Raw genomic sequence first — 22,599 nt, forward strand, 5'->3', positions numbered from 1 at the left:
CCAAGGAGTGGCCCCAGGGCCTGCCCCCAGCCCAGCTGGAGCAGAACTGCGGAAAAGAGCCACCAAACCGCTGGCCATGACCGAGGGGTTCCCTCGCTGGGGCTGGGGGGTGGCAGGTGGGCTCCCTCCCCTGCGGGCTCACCCAGCTGCCCTCCCAGCCTGGCTTCCCTGGACCCGCCCTGGGCTGCTTCAAGGAACCCCCTTCTGCCTCTCCCACCCCTTCCAGGAATTGTTTACTCGTTTCAGGCAAAGCCAGAGTCATTCGTCCAGCACAGGAAGACGTGAAGATCAGGTTTAGTTGATCTACATACAGTTCAACCTAATCTATAGTACCCACTCTAAAGACTGGTTCAGCATGACGCACTAATTAGATTAGCCAGCCAGCTGATTTGCATACCTCTCTTTATCTTGTACCGAATGAAAAAGAAACAGCGATAGTCAGCAATTCTTTCGTCCCCTGCACACCTGAGCTGTTTTGCACACGCACCTTGCTTCCCCTGGGCAAATGCGGCTGACTCAGTACTGGTAAGACTGGCCGCAGGCTGCACATGGAGGGAAACCAGCAGGGTTGGATCCTGGCAATGGGAAGACGAGGATTTCATGCACATGTGTGTGCCGCCTTGGGGTGCCAGAATCAGGCCCCCATCTCTTGCAAATTTGGCAGCGGTTGCAAAACACCATCAGGCTTACAGTAACGTGCTACTCATAGTTGCAAAGAGCCATATCTCCTCTGGTTGGGAGTTTCCACCTGAAGCAACAGACTGAGCTCTTGAGCTGCTCCAAGAAATACATACATACTGGACAGTCTTCCAAAGCATTTAAAAAAAGCTCTGCTACCCTTCAGAAAGGGTTATCTTAACTGTTGCATTAGGGAAAATTACCCAGTTTTACTTGGCCCCAAAGCAATAGGCAGCACCCCGACCCCCCAGGTCCCGAAGATGGGGTAGGGGAAGCTTTGCTTCCTCTCTTATGCAGCCCCAGCCCCCAGGTCCTAAGAGCTGGGTGGGGTTCTGCTCAGGAAGGGGAGGAGGCTTCCCCGTTGGGGGCCCCTGCCTCTCGTGGGTGGCTGTGCTCCATCCCACCCTGCCTCTTCTCTGGTGTCCCCTCGCCCCTCCAGGGCACAGTGAGCAGGGAGAACTCACCTTCGCCCCACGTTTGCTGTCTCCTGGCCCTTCCAGCCGCCCTCGGGCCTCCCTGCAAGTCCAGGACGCTTTAACCCAGGGAATGAATGGTCATTGGCAATCCACTGTTTATGGACGTCATAAAACAGACGTTCAAGATGAGGACGTTTCCTTTACAACTCAGGAGCACGATAAAGTTATATGATTAACAGTGGCCGTGCCTCGCTTCTTAAAGGCACAGGGGCCCATTTTTAGTCTGTTTTACTAAGAAGTCACACAAGTTTATCAGTGGCCAAAGGGACACCCCCGGTCATTCATGTGTTGGCTTTGGACTCGATGCTCTCACCGTCTGTCTATTAACCACTCAGACACAACCCAAGCAAGCAGCCTGGACCAACGGATAGCCATGGCTACCTCTGGAAATTTGGAAACCGCCTGCAGCTCCCTTGGCTGAGCCTGGGCAGGGTCCTTTCAGACTCATGACAACCAGGGGCATGAATTGGGTTGAGGTTTTTCCCCTTTCCGTTACTGGAGAGGAGAATTTTATGTTCTGTATAGTTTAAATTTGATTTCAAATGATCAGCTCTATTTTCTCCCTAGGCCCTCCTCTCTTCCTTAGGTTTGGTATGAAAGCAGAAAAATGCCCACAAGCGGGATAGCTTCTGGGACAACGAGAAATGCAATTTTTCTTTATTGTTTTACGGAGAACAATAACCATAACAATATTTATTGAGCTCTTACTACGTTCCACGTACTGTGCTGAGTGATTTGCATGTGTTCACTCATTTTATCTCCCTGATGACCCTGAGATTTGTCTCTGCCACCCATAGTTTAGCATGAATGACCTGAGAGAATTAAAGTCAGGCATTTGAACCCATCCCAGCTGACCGCGGTCACGTTTCCATTTAGGGCTGCAAAGGTGGGGTGGTGCTGCACTTACCCAGGGTGGGGAGAGCCATTCTGTACACAGCGTCTCCTGCCTGAGAAAGCCACATAAAGTGTCCTTCTCCCATCGTGGCCCCTGCCCCCGGAAGTGGCTGGAGGTGTGGCAAACTCTCGAAGGGTGAAGGACGAGGGCTTGGCTTTCCTCGAGGATGCTCTCGGAGAATGGCGACTTTGGGAAGCAGCAGCTGGCTGCACACGCTGCTGGGGCTCTGTCCATCATAGGTGACCTTTACTGTCACTGGTGACCCGACCTCCCCTGGGAAAGCTTAATTATGATGAAGCTGAAGGGAATTGACTCCAGTTCATGGCATCAGGAAGCTTTGCCTTTGTTCAAAAAGACCTCACGAGACTTGCTTCAGAAGGAATATTGTCAGGATAAACTGATCCATAAGCCAAACAATCATGGTACAAATGATAGAACTGTTGCAAAAATCTAGTAAAGAATGTGTTTTCTTTGCAAACCAAAGCTTTTACTGCATCTGTGGATAGCTGTAAAGGTTGTAGCAAGAGGAATAAAAAAAATGGGCAATTGGTCATTTGCAGTAACAAAAGATACCCATGAGTAAGGGACTAGTTGGATACACTATGGGGCATGGGCAGAATGAAGTACTGTGCAGCTGGGGAAGGGAAGGAAGAAGGTTTCTGTGTTCCGCTTTGGGCTGATCTTACAGTGTTACAGCTAGAACCGAAGCAGAAACCTGTAGTCCTGTTGGTTTGAGGTGCCAGAAGACAGAGTTTGGGGTTGTTGGAAAGGATGGAAATAAAGGGGGAATCCCAAAAGGAGGAAACAAGAGAGGAAGGACCCAAATTCCTTGATTTACCCTTGAATGGCACAAGCGTGAGAGCCTAGGAGGCTGAAAGAGCTTAGCAGAAATTTTAGCTATTATCCACTGCAGGGGAGACACAGTTTGTTTTTTGAATCCAGTCAAATCAGCAGGGTTTGATTGACATCTCAGCTTTCCACTAAAACTCAAGGAAGGCCACATCCAGAGATATACCTTAGCAAAGCATAAAACCAAGCCTCCAAAGTTCAAGAAATTTAACTGTTGGCTACTACAAAAATGAGCACTTACCAGAGGAAGGTAACAAAACACAGAGTCTCTACAATGTATTATTCATACTGTTAGTATACAATAAAAAATAAAGAGACATGCAAAGAAACAGGAAACTGTGATATAAACCAAGAGAAAATCAGCCAATAGAAACCCTAGATATCCCAGATGTTGGAAACAGATCAAGATTTTAATGTAGCAATTGTAAGCATGTACAAGGGCCTAAAGTAAAAGATGTGCTAAGAAGTAAAGATGGGGCATATCGAGAGAGAAATTTATGAAAAAGAACCAAGTGAAAATTCTAGAATTGGAAAACATAGTACCTAAAAGAGAAAATTCATGGGGTGGGCTTACAGCAGTTTGGAGTCAGCAAAAGAAAGAGTCAATGAAATTGAGGGTAAATCAATAGAAATAATCCAATCTAAAGACGAGAAATAAAAATGAATTTTTGAAAGAGAAAGAAGAGAACCTCAATGGCTCAAGGGACAATAGAAAACTTTCTAACATAGATGTAATTAGAGTCCCAGAAGGAAAGAAAAGAGAGAATGGTGTGCAAAATAATATATTCAAAAAATATTGGCTGAAAATTTTGCAAAACTGGTGGAAACACAAATTTACACATTCTGGAAACTAAGTGAACATTAAGCAGGATAAATAAAAAGAAAACCAAACGAACACACATCATAGTCAAACTATGGAGTCTCAAAAACAAAGAAAAAAACAAAACAAAACTCTGAAAGCACCCAGAAAAGAAGGACACAGGCCATGCAGGGGAAACTTCTTAAAGAAAACAACAAAAAACTCTGAGTACAGAATCCTATATCCGGAAAAACCATCCTTCAAAATGAAGGCACAATATGGCATGTTCAGATCTTCAAAGGCTGAGACAATTAGTTATTAGCAGATCTACACTGCATGAAATAGTAAAAGAAAAATGGATTCTTCAGGATGAAGGGATATGGAATTTGGAATCTGCAGGAAGAAATAAATCACCAGAAATGGTTAACATGTAGGTAATTATAAAAAGTTATCCTTAAATTTCTTTTCATTATTTTTTCAAAAGGCAACTAACCATTTAAAGCAAACAAAACAAAACAAAACAAAACAAAACAAAACTGTATTATGGGGTTTATAATGTATTTAGATGTAAAAGATATGGCAGCAATAGCTCCAAGGTTGGGAAGGGTTAGGTGGTGTTACACTGTTGCAAAGTCCTTCCTTTTCATGTGAGGTGGCACAATATTAACTCTAAACGATTGCAAAGAGTTAAGGATGCATACTGTTATATCTAGACTAAAAATGACTAACAACTAAAAATAATGCAAAACATAACAAAACAAAACAATGCTAAAAAGTACAGCTAAAAAGCCAATAGAAGGAATGAAATGGAATATAAGAAGTTATTCAGTTAATCCAAAAGAAGGCACAAAAGGAGGGATAGAGAAATAAACCCTAAGACCTAGAAAAAAAGCAAATAGCAACCAGGTAGATCTAAATCCAACTACATCAATAAATATGTTAAATGCAAAGGGACACAGGAAGAAATAATACCAAATTTCATAAAAGCTTTCAGAAAGTAGAGAAGAAAGTAAACTTCCCAATATGTTTTCTGATGCTTCTGTAACCCCAATATTGAAATGTGACAAAGATTTTATGAAAAAAAAAGTTACAAACCAATATCCTGCTTGAACACAGACACAAAAATCCTTAACGTATTATTATGAAATTAAATCTAACAATATGTAAAAAGAGAAAACATATGCCAAGTGGATTTATCCCAGGAAAGCAAAATTTGAAAATTGATCAATATGTCATCATATTAGCAGAATAAGGGAGAAAAACATATGATCATCTTAATAGATGCAGAGAGAACATATGACAAATTCAACACCTATTTATGATAAAAGTTCCTGGAAAACCAGGAATAGAAGGGAACTTTCCTAACCTATCCCAACAGCTGCAAAAAAGAACATTTATTTATGATTTAAAAAAGCTCTTAGAAAACTAGGAGTAGAAGGGAACTTGTTCAATTGGATGAAGAGCACCTATGAAAAACCTGTGGCCACTGTCACACTTCACGGTGAAAGACTGAACGCATCTCCCCTAAGACTGGGACAACATAAAAATGTCTGCTCTCACGTCTATTCAACATTGTACTGGAGGTTCGACTAGTGCAACAGGACAAGTAAAAGAAATAAAAAGCATAAAGACCAGAATTAAATAAATAAAACTCTATTCTCAGAAGATTTGATCGTTTCTACATACCTGACTCCTAAAGAATCAGTTTCTACATACCTACTAGAACTAACAAATGAATTAAGCAATATCACAAGGCGCAAGGTCAATATTCAAAAGTCGTTTGTGTTTTTATAAACTAGCAGCAAATAAGTATAAAATTAAATGAGGAGGGCGGGGCAAGATGGCAGACTGGTGAGCTGTATGTTTTAGTTACTCCTCCAGGAAAGTAGGTAAAAAGCCAGGAACTGCGTGGACTGGACACCACAGAGCAATCTGTCTTTGGGCATACTTCATACAACACTCATGAAAACGTGGAACTGCTGAGATCAGCGAAATCTGTAAGTTTTTGCGGCCAGGGGACCCGCGCCCCTCCCTGCCAGGCTCAGTCCCGGGGGAGGAGGGGCTGTCAGCTCCGGGAAGGAGAAGGGAGAATTGCAGTGGCTGCCCTTATCGGAAACTCATTCTACTGATTCAAACTCCAACCATAGATAGACTGAGACCAGACACCAGAGACTCTGAGAGCAGCCAGCCCAGCAGAGAGGAGACAGACATAGAATAAAAACAACACGAAAAACTCCAAAATAAAAGCAGAGGATTTTTGGAGTTCTGGTGAACACAGAAAGGGGAAGGGCGGAGATCAGGCCTTGAGGCGCATATGCAAATCCCGAAGCAAAGCTGATCTCTCTGCCCTGTGCACCTTTCCTTAATGGCCCTGGTTGCTTTGTCTATTAGCATTTCAATAACCCATTAGATCTCTGAGGAGGGCCGTTTTTTTTTTTTTTTTTTTTTTTTTTAAATCCTTTTTGCTTTTTCTAAAACAATTACTCTAAGAAGCTCAATACAGAAAGCTTCAAAGAATTGAAATTTGGGCACGTCAAGTCAAGAGCAGAATTGAGAGAGCTCTGAGACAAAAGGCAATATTCCAGTGGCTGAGAAAATTCACTAAACAACACAACTTCCCAAGAAAAGGGGGGTGTCCGCTCACAGCCACCATCCTGGTGGACAGGAAACACTCCTGCCCATCGCCAGCCCCATAGCCCAGAGCTGCCCCAGACAACCCAGTGTGACGGAAGTGCTTCAAATAACAGGCACACACCACAAAACTGGGCGTGGACATTAGCCTTCCCTGCAACCTCAGCTGAATGTCCCAGAGCTGGGAAGGGGGAGCAGTGTGAATTAACAGAGCCCCATTCAGCCATCATTTGAGCAGACTGGGAGCCTCCCAACACAGCCCAGCAGCCCAGAACTGCCCTGGGGGGACGGCACTCACCTGTGACATAGCACAGTCATCCCTCAACAGAGGACCCGGGGTGCACAGCCTGGAAGAGGGGCCCACTTGCAAGTCTCAGGAGCCATACGCCAATACCAAAGACTTGTGGGTCAGTGGCAGAGACAAACTGTGGCAGGACTGAACTGAAGGATTAGACTATTGCAGCAGCTTTAAAACTCCAGGATCATCAGGGAGATTTGATTGTTAGGGCCACCCCCCCTCCCCGACTGCCCAGAAACACGCCCCACATACAGGGCAGGCAACACCAACTACACACGCAAGCTTGGTACACCAATTGGGCCCCACAAGACTCACTCCCCCACTCACCAAAAAGGCTAAGCAGGGGAGATCTGGCTTGTGGAGAACAGGTGGCTCGTGGACGCCACCTGCTGGTTAGTTAGAGAAAGTGTACTCCACGAAGCTGTAGATCTGATAAATTAGAGATAAGGACTTCAACTGGTCTACAAACTCTAAAAGAACCCTATCAAGTTCAGCAAATGCCACGAGGCCAAAAACAACAGAAAATTATAAAGCATATGAAAAAACCAGACGATATGGATAACACAAGCCCAAGCACCCAAATCAAAAGACCAGAAGAGACACACCACCTAGAGCAGCTACTCAAAGAACTAAAGATGAACAATGAGACCCTAGTACGGGATATGAAGGAAATCAAGAAGACCCTAGAAGAGCATAAAGAAGACATTGCAAGACTAAATAAAAAAATGGATGATCTTATGGAAATTAAAGAAACTGTTGACCAAATTAAAAAGATTCTGGACACTCATAGTACAAGACTAGAGGAAGTTGAACAAAGAATCAGTGACCTGGAAGATGACAGAATGGAAAATGAAAGCATAAAAGAAAGAATGGGGAAAAAAAATTGAAAAACTCGAAATGGACCTCAGGGATATGATAGATAATATGAAACGTACGAATATAAGACTCATTGGTGTCCCAGAAGGGGAAGAAAAGGGTAAAGGTCTAGGAAGAGTATTCAAAGAAATTGTTGGGGAAAACTTCCCAAATCTTCTAAACAACATAAATACACAAATCATAAATGCTCAGCGAACTCCAAATAGAATAAATCCAAAAAAACCCACTCCGAGACATATACTGATCACACTGTCAAACATAGAAGAGAAGGAGCAAGTTCTGAAAGCAGCAAGAGAAAAGCAATTCACCACATACAAAGGAAACAGCATAAGACTAAGTAGTGACTACTCAGCAGCCACCATGGAGGCGAGAAGGCAGTGGCACGATATATTTAAAATTCTGAGAGAGAGGAATTTCCAGCCAAGAATACTTTATCCAGCAAAGCTCTCCTTCAAATTTGAGGGAGAGCTTAAATTTTTCACAGACAAAGAAATGCTGAGAGAATTTGCTAACAAGAGACCTGCCCTACTGGAGATACTAAAGGGAGCCCTACAGACAGAGAAACAAAGACAGGACAGAGAGACCTGGAGAAAGGTTCAGTACTAAAGAGATTCGGTATGGGTACAATAAGGATATTAATAGAGAGAGGGAAAAATATGGCAAACATAATCCAAAGGATAAGATGGCCGATTCAAGAAATGCCTTCACGGTTTTAACGTTGAATGTAAATGGATTAAACTCCCCAATTAAAAGATATAGATTCGCAGAATGGATCAAAAAAAATGAACCATCAATATGTTGCATACAAGAGACTCATCTTAGACACAGGGACACAAAGAAACTGAAAGTGAAAGGATGGAAAAAAATATTTCATGCAAGCTACAGCCAAAAGAAAGCAGGTGTAGCAATATTAATCTCAGATAAAATAGACTTCAAATGCAGGGATGTTTTGAGAGACAAAGAAGGCCACTACATACTAATAAAAGGAGCAATTCAGCAAGAAGAAATAACAATCGTAAATGTGTATGCACCCAATCAAGGTGCCACAAAATACATGAGAGAAACATTGGCAAAACTAAAGGAAGCAATTGATGTTTCCACAATAATTGTGGGAGACTTCAACACATCACTGTCTCCTATAGATAGATCAACCAGACAGAAGACCAATAAGGAAATTGAAAACCTAAACAATCTGATAAATGAATTAGATTTAACAGACATCTACAGGACATTACATCCCAAATCACCAGGATACACATACTTTTCTAGTGCTCACGGAACTTTCTCCAGAATAGATCATATGCTGGGACATAAAACAAGCCTCAATAAATTTAAAAAGATTGAAATTATTCAAAGCACATTCTCTGACCACAATGGAATACAATTAGAAGTCAATAACCATCAGAGACTTAGAAAATTCACAAATACCTGGAGGTTAAACAACACACTCCTAAACAATCAGTGGGTTAAAGAAGAAATAGCAAGAGAAATTGCTAAATATATAGAGACGAATGAAAATGAGAACACAACATACCAAAACCTATGGGATGCAGCAAAAGCAGTGCTAAGGGGGAAATTTATAGCACTAAACGCATATATTAAAAAGGAAGAAAGAGCCAAAATCAAAGAACTAATGGATCAACTGAAGAAGCTAGAAAATGAACAGCAAACCAATCCTAAACCAAGTACAAGAAAAGAAATAACAAGGATTAAAGCAGAAATAAATGACATAGAGAACAAAAAAACAATAGAAAGGATAAATATCACCAAAAGTTGGTTCTTTGAGAAGATCAACAAGATTGACAAGCCCCTAGCTAGACTGACAAAATCAAAAAGAGAGAAGACCCATATAAACAAAATAATGAATGAAAAAGGTAACATAACTGCAGATCCTGAAGAAATTAAAAAATTATAAGAGGATATTATGAACAACTGTATGGCAACAAACTGGATAATGTAGAAGAAATGGACAATTTCCTGGAAACATATGAACAACCTAGACTGACCAGAGAAGAAATAGAAGACCTCAACCAACCCATCACAAGCAAAGAGATCCAATCAGTCATCAAAAATCTTCCCACAAATAAATGCCCAGGGCCAGATGGCTTCACAGGGGAATTCTACCAAACTTTCCAGAAAGAACTGACACCAATCTTACTCAAACTCTTTCAAAACATTGAAAAAATGGAACACTACCTAACTCATTTTATGAAGCTAACATCAATCTAATACCAAACCAGGCAAAGATGCCACAAAAAAGGAAAACTACCGGCCAATCTCCCTAATGAATATAGATGCAAAAATTCTCAACAAAATACTTGCAAATCGAATCCAAAGACACATTAAAAAAATCATACACCATGACCAAGTGGGGTTCATTCCAGGCATGCAAGGATGGTTCAACATAAGAAAAACAATCAATGTATTACAACACATTAAAAACTCGAAAGGGAAAAATCAATTGATCATCTCAATAGATGCTGAAAAAGCATTTGACAAAATCCAACATCCCTTTTTGATAAAAACACTTCAAAAGGTAGGAATTGAAGGAAACTTCCTCAACATGATAAAGAGCATATATGAAAAACCCACAGCCAGCATAGTACTCAATGGTGAGAGACTGAAAGCCTTCCCTCTAAGATCAGGAACAAGACAAGGATGCCCGCTGTCACCACTGTTATTCAACATTGTGCTGGAAGTGCTAGCCAGGGCAATCCGGCAAGACAAAGAAATAAAAGGCATCCAAATTGGAAAAGAAGAAGTAAAACTGTCATTGTTTGCAGATGATATGATCTTATATCTAGAAAACCCTGAGAAATCGACGATACACCTACTAGAGCTAATAAACAAATTTAGCAAAGTAGCAGGATACAAGATTAATGCACATAAGTCAGTAATGTTTCTATATGCTAGAAATGAACAAACTGAAGAGACACTCAAGAAAAAGATACCATTTTCAATAGCAACTAAAAAAATCAAGTACCTAGGAATAAACTTAACCAAAGATGTAAAAGACCTATACAAAGAAAACTACATAACTCTACTAAAAGAAATAGAAGGGGACCTTAAAAGATGGAAAAATATTCCATGTTCATGGATAGGAAGGCTAAATGTCATTAAGATGTCAATTCTACCCAAACTCATCTACAGATTCAATGCAATCCCAATCAAAATTCCAACAACCTACTTTGCAGACTTGGAAAAGCTAGTTATCAAATTTATTTGGAAAGGGAAGATGCCTCGAATTGCTAAAGACACTCTAAAAAAGAAAAACGAAGTGGGAGGACTTACACTCCCTGACTTTGAAGCTTATTATAAAGCCACAGTTGCCAAAACAGCATGGTACTGGCACAAAGATAGACATATAGATCAATGGAATCGAATTGAGAATTCAGAGATAGACCCTCAGATCTATGGCCGACTGATCTTTGATAAGGCCCCCAAAGTCACCGAACTGAGCCATAATGGTCTTTTCAACAAATGGGGCTGGGAGAGTTGGATATCCATATCCAAAAGAATGAAAGAGGACCCCTACCTCACCCCCTACACAAAAATTAACTCAAAATGGACCAAAGATCTCAATATAAAAGAAAGTACCATAAAACTCCTAGAAGATAATGTAGGAAAACATCTTCAAGACCTTGTATTAGGAGGCCACTTCCTAGACTTTACACCCAAAGCACAAGCAACAAAAGAGAAAATAGATAAATGGGAACTCCTCAAGCTTAGAAGTTTCTGCACCTCAAAGGAATTTCTCAAAAAGGTAAAGAGGCAGCCAACTCAATGGGAAAAAATTTTTGGAAACCATGTATCTGACAAAAGACTGATATCTTGCATATACAAAGAAATCCTACAACTCAATGACAATAGTACAGACAGCCCAATTATAAAATGGGCAAAAGATATGAAAAGACAGTTCTCTGAAGAGGAAATACAAATGGCCAAGAAACACATGAAAAAATGTTCAGCTTCACTAGCTATTAGAGAGATGCAAATTAAGACCACAATGAGATACCATCTAACACCGGTTAGAATGGCTGCCATTAAACAAACAGGAAACTACAAATGCTGGAGGGGATGTGGAGAAATTGGAACTCTTATTCATTGTTGGTGGGACTGTATAATGGTTCAGCCACTCTGGAAGTCAGTCTGGCAGTTCCTTAGAAAACTAGATATAGAGCTACCATTCGATCCAGCGATTGCACTCCTCGGTATATACCCGGAAGATCGGAAAGCAGTGACACGAACAGATATCTGCACGCCAATGTTCATAGCAGCATTATTCACAATTGCCAAGAGATGGAAACAACCCAAATGTCCTTCAACAGATGAGTGGATAAATAAAATGTGGTATATACACACGATGGAATACTACGCGGCAGTAAGAAGGAACGATCTGGTGAAACATATGACAACATGGATGAACCTTGAAGACATAATGCTGAGCGAAATAAGCCAGGCACAAAAAGACAAATATTATATGCTACCACTAATGTGAACTTTGAAAAATGTAAAACAAATGGTTTATAATGTAGAATGTAGGGGAACTAGCAGTAGAGAGCAATTAAGGAAGGGGGAACAATAATCCAAGAAGAACAGATAAGCTATTTAACGTTCTGGGGATGCCCAGAAATGACTATGGTCTGTTAATTTCTGATGGATGTAGTAGGAACAAGTTCACTGAAATGTTGCTATATTATGTAACTTTCTTGGGGTAAAGTAGGAACATGTTGGAAGTTAAGCAGTTATCTTAGGTTAGTTGTCTTTTTCTTACTCCCTTGTTATGGTCTCTTTGAAATGTTCTTTTAATGTATGTTTGTTTTCTTTTTAACTTTTTTTTTCATACAGTTGATTTAAAAAAGAAGGGAAAGTTAAAAAAAAAAAAAAAAGAAAAAAGACAAACAAGGAAAAAAAAAAAAAAAGATGTAGTGCCCCCTTGAGGAGCCTGTGGAGAATGCAGGGGTATTTGCCTACCCCACCTTCATGGTTGCTAACATGACCACAGACATAGGCGACTGGTGGTTTGATGGGTTGAGCCCTCTACCATAAGTTTTACCCTTGGGAAGACGGTTGCTGCAAAGGAGAGGCTAGGCCTCCCTGTATTTGTGCCTAAGAGTCTCCTCCTGAATGCCTCTTTGTTGCTCAGATGTGGCCCTCTCTCTCTGGCTAAGCCAACTTGAAAGGTGAAATCACTGCCCTCCCCCCTACGTGGGATCAGACACCCAGGGAAGTGAATCTCCCTGGCAACGTGGAATATGACTCCTGGGGAGGAATGTAGACCCGGCATCGTGGGATGGAGAACATCTTCTTGACCAAAAGGGGGATGTGAAAGGAAATGAAATAAGCTTCAGTGGCAGAGAGATTCCAAAACGAGCCGAGAGATCACTCTGGTGGGCACTCTTACGCACACTTTAGACAACCTTTTTTAGGTTCTAAAGAATTGGGGTAGCTGGTGGTGGATACCTGAAACTATTAAACTACAACCCAGAACCCATGAATCTCGAAGACAGTTGTATAAAAATGTAGCTTATGAGGGGTGACAGTGGGATTGGGAATGCCATAAGGACCAAACTCCACTTTGTCTAGTTTATGGATGGATGTGTAGAAAAGTAGGGGAAGCAAACAAACAGACAAAGGTACCCAGTGTTCTTTTTTACTTCAATTGCTCTTTTTCACTCTAATTATTATTCTTGTTATTTTTGTGTGTGTGCTAATGAAGGTGTCAGGGATTGATTTAGGTGATGAATGTACAACTATGTAATGGTACTGTAAACAATCGAAAGTATAATTTGTTTTGTATGACTGCGTGGTATGTGAATATATCTCAATAAAATGATGATTAAAAAAAAAAAAAATTAAATGAGAAATTCTTTTTACTATAACATCAGAAAACAGAAAATACTTAGGAATAAATTTAGCAAAAGGTATGCAGGATGTCTCCCCTCTTTGCTGAGAGAAATTAAAGATCTAAATAAGTGAAAGCAATGTATCTTAGGATATTTGTTTGTCTTATTCCTTCGTTTTGTTTGAAATGTTTTTAAAAAAATTTTTTAATAAATAAAGTTAAAAAAATAAATAAATGGAAGGATATATCATGCCGATGGATTGAAGACTCAATATTGTTAAGATGTAAATTCTCCCCAAATTAATCTATATATTGAATGAAGTCTTAAACAAAGCCAAAGAAGGCTTTTTTTTTTTTTTCCATAGAAATTGACAAGTTGATCCTAAAACTTATAGGGAAAAGGAAAGGACCTAGAAAAACCAAAACAATTGAATTCCCTGGGAAATTTTTCTGGGGTGATGGAAAGGTTCTGTATTTTGACTGGCATGGTAGTTCCATGCCTGTATACTTTTATCAGAACGCATCAAATTGTACACTTAAGAGCTATATGTAAATTTTTCCTAAATTTAAAAAAAAGATAGATGACAGCATAAAATAGAAGCAGTGTTTCCAGAATTTTTAATTATCTGGAGTTAGATAGGACATGGACATGTGCGGGTGAAGTTTTGATCAAACGCCTAGAGGCAGAGAGAGAACTGTCTGAAGGTTCCCTTCCGCAAGGATCTTGCAGGAATGTTCCAATGTCATCATTTTGCTGTACTAAATTCTGCAGTCATGACACATAAATTCTGAAAGCCTCTGATTCCTGTTTGCCACCCACGTCACGTGCAGAGCCACTCTCTCTGTAGGCTAGACCCCCCCAAGGGGACTGCGAACTAGTAATTCCATAAAGCTAAAGAAAACACAAATGCAGCTGGCTCTGCAGAAAAAGGCATCACAGGAGAAATGGTTAATTTTCATTTTTTTACACTGTTCCCTTTTTGTTTTAAAAACAATGCAAATAGAGATGACTAAGCCTAGGATTATAAACTCTTTGGAATGAAATTGCACTAAAAATAGAAAATATTATAAAGAAGCATTATTATTTCTCATAAGCAATGTTTGTGCTCAAATTTTCAGCATTAACTTGACTTCCGAGTGAAAACAGAGCCAGCACTAAGTGTAGCATTTTAGACCTTATGACACAGTCCTGTCCTATTAAAATTCAGCAATTCCAGAGAGATGTGACTTGATCCATTCCAAGATGCCCTTGAGGTCGTTTTCAAGGATCGCTGCTGCTTCCGGGGTCCTCAGCAGGCGGCAGGCTCTATGCTGGGTGTTAGGCACGATTTGCTTATTTGTCCTAAGAGCCATTTAAGGCTCTTGTGCTAATTCCTGTTCGCAGGGGAGACGGAGGCTCAGGGAGGCTAAGTGGCCATTTCGTCAGCTGGCAAACGAGCGAGCCCTCTGCACGGTGCCACGTGCCCTCTCCCACGTCCAGGGCTCTTCTCCTGGGGTGCTCCGAGGCAGGCCCGGGACAAGCGCTGGGTGCTGGGAGAGCGCTGGAAGGCCATCCCGGGAGGCGCTGGGAGGGAGTGAGGAATGTGGGAAGAGAAGGCAGGCACGCACACAAGGGGCCTTCACCGCCACCGCCGAGGGCACCTGCAGTGCGGTCGCGCGGGGCCCCTTTGAGTGACCACGTCAGTCACACCCGACAAGCGTCCCGCTGTGGGGCATGAAGCCGGGACATTTGTCCATCCACCCATCCTCTTCCTCTCGCACTGATGACGCCTGTTCTTGGGGGCCTGACGGTGCCAGCACTTCCACCAGCACAGAGGAAGCCCCTGGGCGGGGGTCCTCAGGGCTCGAGGTGGGGGCCACCGTCCAGGCACAGGAACCCCCAGGGGATGCCATGGGGTCCGCTGCTCACATGCCCCTTTCCTTGAGGCAGCTGGGTGCTTTATTTATTTATTTATTTATTTTTTATTTTGAAATAAATTCAAAGTTATATGAACAGTTGCAAAAACAATACTAGCCCCATACACGGAACTCCAGCATACCCTGACCCCCCTGATAGCTCAGTCCACCAACTTTAACCTGCTGTCACTTCGCTATTTCTTTCCCTCCCTCTCTCCCTCCCTCCCTATCATCCATCATCTATTGCTCTGTCTTCTGAACATATGAGAGCTAGCTGCACACATCCTTGAACAAACACTATAATTCACGTATACACTTCCCATGAACAAAAACATTCTTTTATGCAATCCCATTAAGCGCAGCTAAGAAGTACAATAGATTCAACAATGATACAAAGCTTACATTCTATATTTCCTTTTCCTTATGTCTCAACTGTGTCCCTTTGAGCCACCTGTCTTCTATCCTCCAATCCAGTTGGGTGCCTTTAAAAACACATCCAGGCACTTTCTGGTGGACCCTCTCAAGGCGCAGCTTGGGGGCTCCATCTCCATCTCTGGAAGGCTCCCCAGTGGGCTTCCTGGGGCTTGGAGGCTCCCTCAGATATTACCTGTGACCCCTGATTCTGACGCCGTCTGGAGCCACAGTTTGGGGCTGGGATTTTCTGCGAGAGCCCGAGCAGACTGCTGGGGTGCTCCTTTCCACGCCAGCAGCTCACCCGGCCTCCGTGGCACCCGTGGCCACAGGGCCCCTCTAACCAGAAGGGCCTCTGCAGAGGGAGCTGCAGCCTGTCCCAGAGAGAGGGCAGGTGTGCGTGCCCCGGGCCGGTGCTGCTTTCTCCTGTTGGAATTCAGAGCACCATTTGCGCACAGCCAGCGGTGCCGGTGCTTCCTGTCGGCCACCTGCCACCTTTGACTTGGAGACACACAAGCATGCGCTCGGAGGGTGCTCCAGAGCCTCTATGACCGTTCGTTGTCCTCCTCTGGAGACTCTGCGACAGGAAGGCTTTGAGTCACCCATTCTCTCTGCCCCGGAGGCTAGAACATGGCGACCGTGCCCGACGGAGCCCACGGCGTGTGCCTTGGCTTGTGGGCCTCCCTGCAGATGGGGCAACGTGCAGGGGCTGGCAGGGGCACAGCAGGGCGGTGGGATTGTGTTCTGAAAGGCCCTGTCCCTCGTCCTGGGGAAGGGCAGAGAGATGCAGAACAGGCAGGTCGTCTTTTTAGTTCTGAAGTTGAAGACACTCCACTCGCTTAAGTATGACTCAGAGTCTCGACAGCTGCGGCCGCGGTGAGACACGGCAGGGGCCCGGGTCTCCCGTCGGAAATGGGAGCTGCCGCGCTTCCCACCGCTGGGGAAAGTGGGGCACGCGCTGCTCTTGGTTCCAGGCAAACAGCTGCCCGGACGCGGTCTTTTTAACTAAAATAAAAATGACAGGCAATTCGGGGGTTTCAAAAGAAACAGCACTATTGTCATAAAAAGATGCGTAAAAAGCCTGTCCTGCAGACTTTGTTGCTGCTATTAACTTTACTTCATGCAGAAAGGGGGAAAACAGCCCACAGCATGATCAGTGCCCAGGATCAGCCAAACAGAATATTTTCCTAAAAGGGTGTTTGGTAAGTGGGGAGCTCTGCTATTCACGGAAGTTGTTCCCTTTGCTCATTGCTGGGGCCCCACGGGACAGGGCCGTGGGACCCGGCACCCAGGCCAGCCTTCTCTTCTTTTCTGTGAAAAGTCTTGTTTTCCCAGGATTCTCCTTTCCTTTTACTCCTTCCGGCACAGGAGCAACCCTCCAGGGCTTTTTTTGGCATTGCACTGTCTACCAGGACCGCCTAGAATCATTTATTGAACTGGGCCCCCACTGCAGGATTGGCAAGGGGCCCTCCTGTGCCCCAAGGAGGTGCTGGGTTGGGGGCTGCTTGGAGTTGGGCCTCAGTGATTGCATGTTCAGCCTGGGAACTGAGAGCCTTGCTTCCTCCTCTGAGGCTCTTTATTGCCCTTGTAAACGCTGCCTGTGGATTCAAGGGCAACTGGCTGACTCACAGGCCCCAAGACTCATGGCTGAACTTGGGGAGAGGCCTCAAGGCTCTGGGAAGCCAGGCTGGACAGGAACCTGAGTCACGGTCATTGCCACCCAGGGCCTTTCCCAAGGGAAAAGAGGATACTGGAATGCATTTCTCACAAAGCCCCATTTCCTCACTTGTCCCAAGAAAGCCTGACCCCTGGAGGTCTACGTGGCACCTACTTTGTCCTCAAAAGAAATATCTGGAAGAAGGGCCTGTATGCAGAGAAGGGGGCTCCCTGCACACCTGAGCCAGGGAAAGGTGGTGCAACCCTGGCGAGAGGTGAGCACGGAGGAAGCAGACGCCTGACTGTGGCAGGAGGTGTTGACGTTGCCAGGGAAAAGTGGCAGCTTTGGAAACCAGCTCCTTCCGGCTGCAAGGAAACATGGTACTTGCAGGCACGTTCAGAGAGACGGAGCAGGCGCGAGTCCGCGGCTGTCTCCGAAGAGCCAAGTCCTGCCCAGCCTGCATCATCTGTGCTGCCTCCTGCCCCTTCGAGGTTGCACCGGGTGCTCTCCAAAATGACGGTAAGCCCTTGCCAAGAGCAATTCCCCAAGGCTGGGTGAACAACTGTGGGGCCTGGCTCTGCTGAAATTCTCAAGGTCACACTCCCAGAGGGCTGTCTGTGCTCCAGAACCAGCCACTACTTTAAAACATTGGGCTAAGGTTCAAGGCTCAGGGGTTGCTTTCTCTCTCTTTTTTTTTTTTCCTCATTCTGGCACATTTAGAAGAAATACTTATTATTCTTTCACTAAACAGATTACCATGATGAAATATTAATCTGGCCCTTTGTATTCTGCAGCATGTTTTATTTTTCAATCCTCTTTGTAGCTCCTAGGATCCCAGCTTTGGGAGGGACTGCGGAGAGCCCCTGGCCCCGAGCACACGGCCACCAGTTTTCACCTGGGGGAGAAGCTCAGTCCTGCAAGACCCTCAATTCTATTTATAATTGGCTCCAACTTTTGTTGAGGGCTTTCTCTTAATGAGCCAAAATCCCATTGGTCCCAGTGAGGTCTCAAAGTTACACAAAATCCATCTTTATTCTTCTTCCAGTGATATCTTGCAAATATCTGAATTCAGCTCTGATGTCCCCTGACCATCTCATCTCCAAGCGTCGCCTACTTTTTCACTCTGGTTTCTCAGGCTTTGTTACTCTGATCCCCCTGTTCTGGATGGGGACAGGTGAACAGTGTCCTTCTTATGGCACCCCTGGATGCTGGGGTCCTCCAGGTGCAGCCCTCGGCCCCCTCCTTCTCTCTGGATCACTCAGTCACTCATTGAGCTCCATGGCTTTAAACACAGTCTCCATGCTGACAATCTCCCATCTCACGTCTCTCGCTGACAGGGAGCTCCAGGCTCCTCTAGATGCTGTGCTCAACACCCCCAGCTGGACATCGATAGAAAACGCAAGCCCAAGGTGTCCCCACCCCACCCCACCCTCAGCACTCCCCATCTTGTTGGTGGCACCCATCCTTCCTGCTGCCCAGGCCAGGACCCTGGGGCGCCGTTGACTCCTCTTTCCCTTACACCCCACTTCCTCTTGGCTGGGAAACCCTCTTGGCTCTTCCTTCATAAATAACCCATTATCCGGCCACTTTTCACCATCTCCACCGGCCCCACCCAGCCTAGGCCTCCACCACGTCCCACGGGAATTACTGCAGTAACCTCCTCCGGGTCTCCCTGCTTCTACCTTTGCTCCCTACCTCCCTGAGTGGTTTGTTCTCGACACAGAAGTCAGAGTAAGCATTTAAAAATATGTTCAATTATGTCACGTCTCTGCTCAAAACTTCTAATAGTCCCCATGACACTCAGCATAAAAGCTGAAGTCCTTACAAAGAACTTCCAGGGCCCCATGGTCTGCCCTCTGGCACCCCCAACCTCATCTCCCAATGTCTGATATCCGAGTGGCCCAAGGGGAGAGGGTGGTGGTCACCAGGAACTCGGTGGAGACCCCTGAGGAGTCACACCTCGGAGGTGGGATTGAACCATCCTTGGTCTGTCCTAGCCATGCCGATGAAAGAACTTGAAGGCATCAAACTGACTTGCAAGTAGCTTAACTGCCCATCAGGACAGAGTCCAACACTCTCAAGGGAGCAAGGTCCAGATGCTCAGCTGTATAGTATTCATTATGATTAGTATTCAATCCAAATTTATTAGACCTGTAAGAGTTAGAAAAATAAGACCCATACCCAGGAGAACAACAAGTCAGTAGAAACCATCTTAGATACGACAGAATGGATGAAACTAGCAGATGCTGATGTCAAAACAGTATTATAACTATGTGAAGGTATTAAAGGAAAAGGGGAACACAATGAGGAGAGAAATGGAAAATATAAAAAAAGAACAAAATGCTATTCCCAGGGATGAAAGTACAAGATCTGAAATAAAAATTCCACTGAATGCAAGATTAATAGCAGATTAGGTAGTGCAGAAGGAAAGATCAGTGAAACTGAAGATATAACAATAGAATTGAACAAGCATAAACAAAGAGAGAAAAAAGACTGCAAAAAAGAGCCTGAGTGGCCTATGGGACACAATCAAGATGTCGACTGTACATGCAATTAGGGTTCCAGAAGGAGAGGAGGGGAAAGAGAGCAGGGCAGAAAAAAAAAAAATTGAAGAAATAATGGCTTAAAAATTTCCCAATTCAATAAAAAATATAAGCACAGAGATCCAAGAATCTCAATGAATGCCAAACAGGTTAAATACAAAGAAAACAATACCAAGACAATCATAATGAAATTTCTTAAAACTGGTGATAAAGAGAAAATCTTAGAGGAAAAGACACATATTACATACAAAAATACAAAGATAAGACTTACCACAGACTTCTCATCAGAAACACTACCAACCATGAAAAGTCTTATATAAAGTGCTGGAAAACTGACAGACTAAAATTCTATATGTACAGAATGTCTTTCAAATGAATGGGGAATAAAAACTTTCAGGCAAACAAAAGCTGGAAAAATTTGTTGCCAGAATGCCAGTGCTATGAGAAATGTCGAAGGAAGGTTGTCAGGCAGAAGGAAAATGACATCAGATGCAAATACGGATCTACACAAAGAAGTGTGAATGCCAGGAATGGCAAATATAAAAGACTCCCTGTCTCATTTTAAAATAAAAAAACAATTGGTCATTTAAAATAAAATTTATAGCCATGCATTGTGGGGCTTACAACATATATAGAAGTAAAATGTAGGACATAAAGCACAAAGAATGCGGTGGAAGAAATGGAAGTTTACTACTGTAAGATTCCCACACTATAGTGAAGAGGTGTAATAGAATTGGAAGCTAGACTGCACTAAATTAAAGAAACATATTACAAAACCAAAAGCAACCACATAGAAATAAAACAAAGAAATACAACTAATAAATGAAGAGGGGAGGAAAAATGGGAGTAAAAAAATTTCACAGAATCAAAAAAAGTAGGAAAAGTGAGAAAAAAGAAAGAAGAGATGGGACACACAGAAAATGAATAGCAAGAGAGCAGATTCCAACTCAACCACATGTATAATTACATTTAATGTTATTGGCTTAAAAACTCCAATTAAAAGACTGAAATTGCCAGAAGATAAAAAAGGCAAAGCCCAATTATATGTTGCCTACAAGAAATTCAATTCAAATATAAAGACACCAATAAACTGAAGTAAAAGGATGGAAAATTATACAACTTCAAGCTCTAAGTATAGAAGGCTGGAGTGACTGTATTAATAGCAGATAAAGAAGACTTAACAACAGGGAAGATAATCAGGAATTAAGGACAAATTTTCATAAGGATAAAGGAATTGAGCCATCAAGAAGACATCGCAATTGTAAATAAGTATCTGCCCAATAATAGAACTTGAAAATGCATGAAGCAAAATGGGCAGAACTGAGAAAAGAAATAAATTATGTTTGGAGATTTCAACACCGCTCTCTCAGTAACTGTTAGAACAAACAGACAAAAACATGCAAAGATAAAGAAACCTGAGAACAGCGCTATCGACACTATTGACATTTACAGAACACGCCACCAGGGACGGCAGGATACACGTTCTTTTTAGGTACACACGGAATCATCACCAAAATATACCTCGTGTTTCAGTAAATTTAAAATGGTTGAAATCATACAGAATCTGATTTTTGGTCACAATGGAATTAACTTAGAAAGAAAAAAAACAAAGATATTTGGAAAATACTGAAACATTTGGAAATTAAATAACATACTTCCAAATAATGCGTGGGCCAAAGAAGAAACCACAAGGCAAATTAGAAAACATTTTGAACTGATAAAAAAGAAAACCGATATGTAAAAATTTATGAGATAGAGGCAAAGTATGATTAGAGGGAAATCTTCAGCTTTAAATTACTATATTGTAAAAAAAAAAAAAAAAAAAAAAAAAGAAAGTTCCAAAATCAGTGATCTAAGCTTTAGAAGCTAGATCTTTAGGAGCTAGAAAAAGAAGGTCAAATGAAACCTTGAATGCGTAGAAGGAAAGAAATATCCAAGAACAGAAGAGAAATCAACAGGAAACAAAAATACAGAAAACCAATGATACCCAAAGCTGTCTCGTTTTAAAAAAAAATTAATTAAACAGCTAAAATCTCTAGCTAGACTTATTAACTTAAAAAGTGAGAAGATACAAATTACTAATATCTTGAATGAAAGGGAGGGCATCACTATGATCCTACAGACATAAAGAGGATAATAAAGAAATATTATAAACTACATTATGCCAATAAAGAGGATAATAAAGAAATATTATAAACTACATTATGCCAATAAGTTCTTGGATAAAACTTTGATGAAATGGACACAATTTCCTACAACTGATCCCAAGAGAAATAAAAAACCTGAATATTCCTATCTATTAAATAAATTTAATTCATAATAAAAAACCTTCTGACAAAGAAAATCCAAGTCCAGATGGGTTCACTGCTCAATTACATCAAGTATTTAATGAAGAAATAATTCCCTAATCATTTTTTTCAGAAAATAGAAAAGGAGAGAACATTTTCTGACTCAATTTATGAGACTAGCATTATCCTACTACCAAAACCAGATGATCATATTATAAGCAAAGAAAACTCTGGCCTAATATCCCTCATTAATAAAGAGATAAAGATCATTAACATAACAATTGCAAATTGAATCCAAAATAAAAGGATAATATGCAATGATCAGATGGTGTTCATACGAGGAATGCAAGCTTGGTTTAACATTTTAAAATCAATGAGCATAATTCACCATTAACAGAATAGAGGAGAAATGGCATGATCATCTTAATAGATAGAAAAAGCATTTCATAAAATTCAG

The 22,599-nt window shown here is 42.3% G+C and overlaps 1 protein-coding gene across 10 annotated transcripts in view; it reads right to left on the minus strand.

Moving 5' to 3' along the window:
* PDE9A (phosphodiesterase 9A) overlaps positions 1 to 22,599 on the minus strand; it is a 120,662-nt gene that overhangs the window by 57,758 nt on the left and 40,305 nt on the right. The window contains exon 1 of one of the 10 annotated variants that reach the window (XM_037831222.1): positions 1,143 to 1,285. The exons of the other annotated variants lie outside the window; for them this stretch is intronic. The gene's annotated coding sequence lies outside the window, so the exon portion shown is untranslated. Of the gene's footprint in view, positions 1 to 1,142; positions 1,286 to 22,599 lie in introns of those variants that run through there. 10 annotated transcript variants of the gene reach the window in all.

This window comes from Choloepus didactylus, chromosome 1 (genome assembly GCF_015220235.1).
Source record: "Choloepus didactylus isolate mChoDid1 chromosome 1, mChoDid1.pri, whole genome shotgun sequence".
NCBI classification, from domain to species: Eukaryota; Metazoa; Chordata; class Mammalia; order Pilosa; family Megalonychidae; genus Choloepus; species Choloepus didactylus.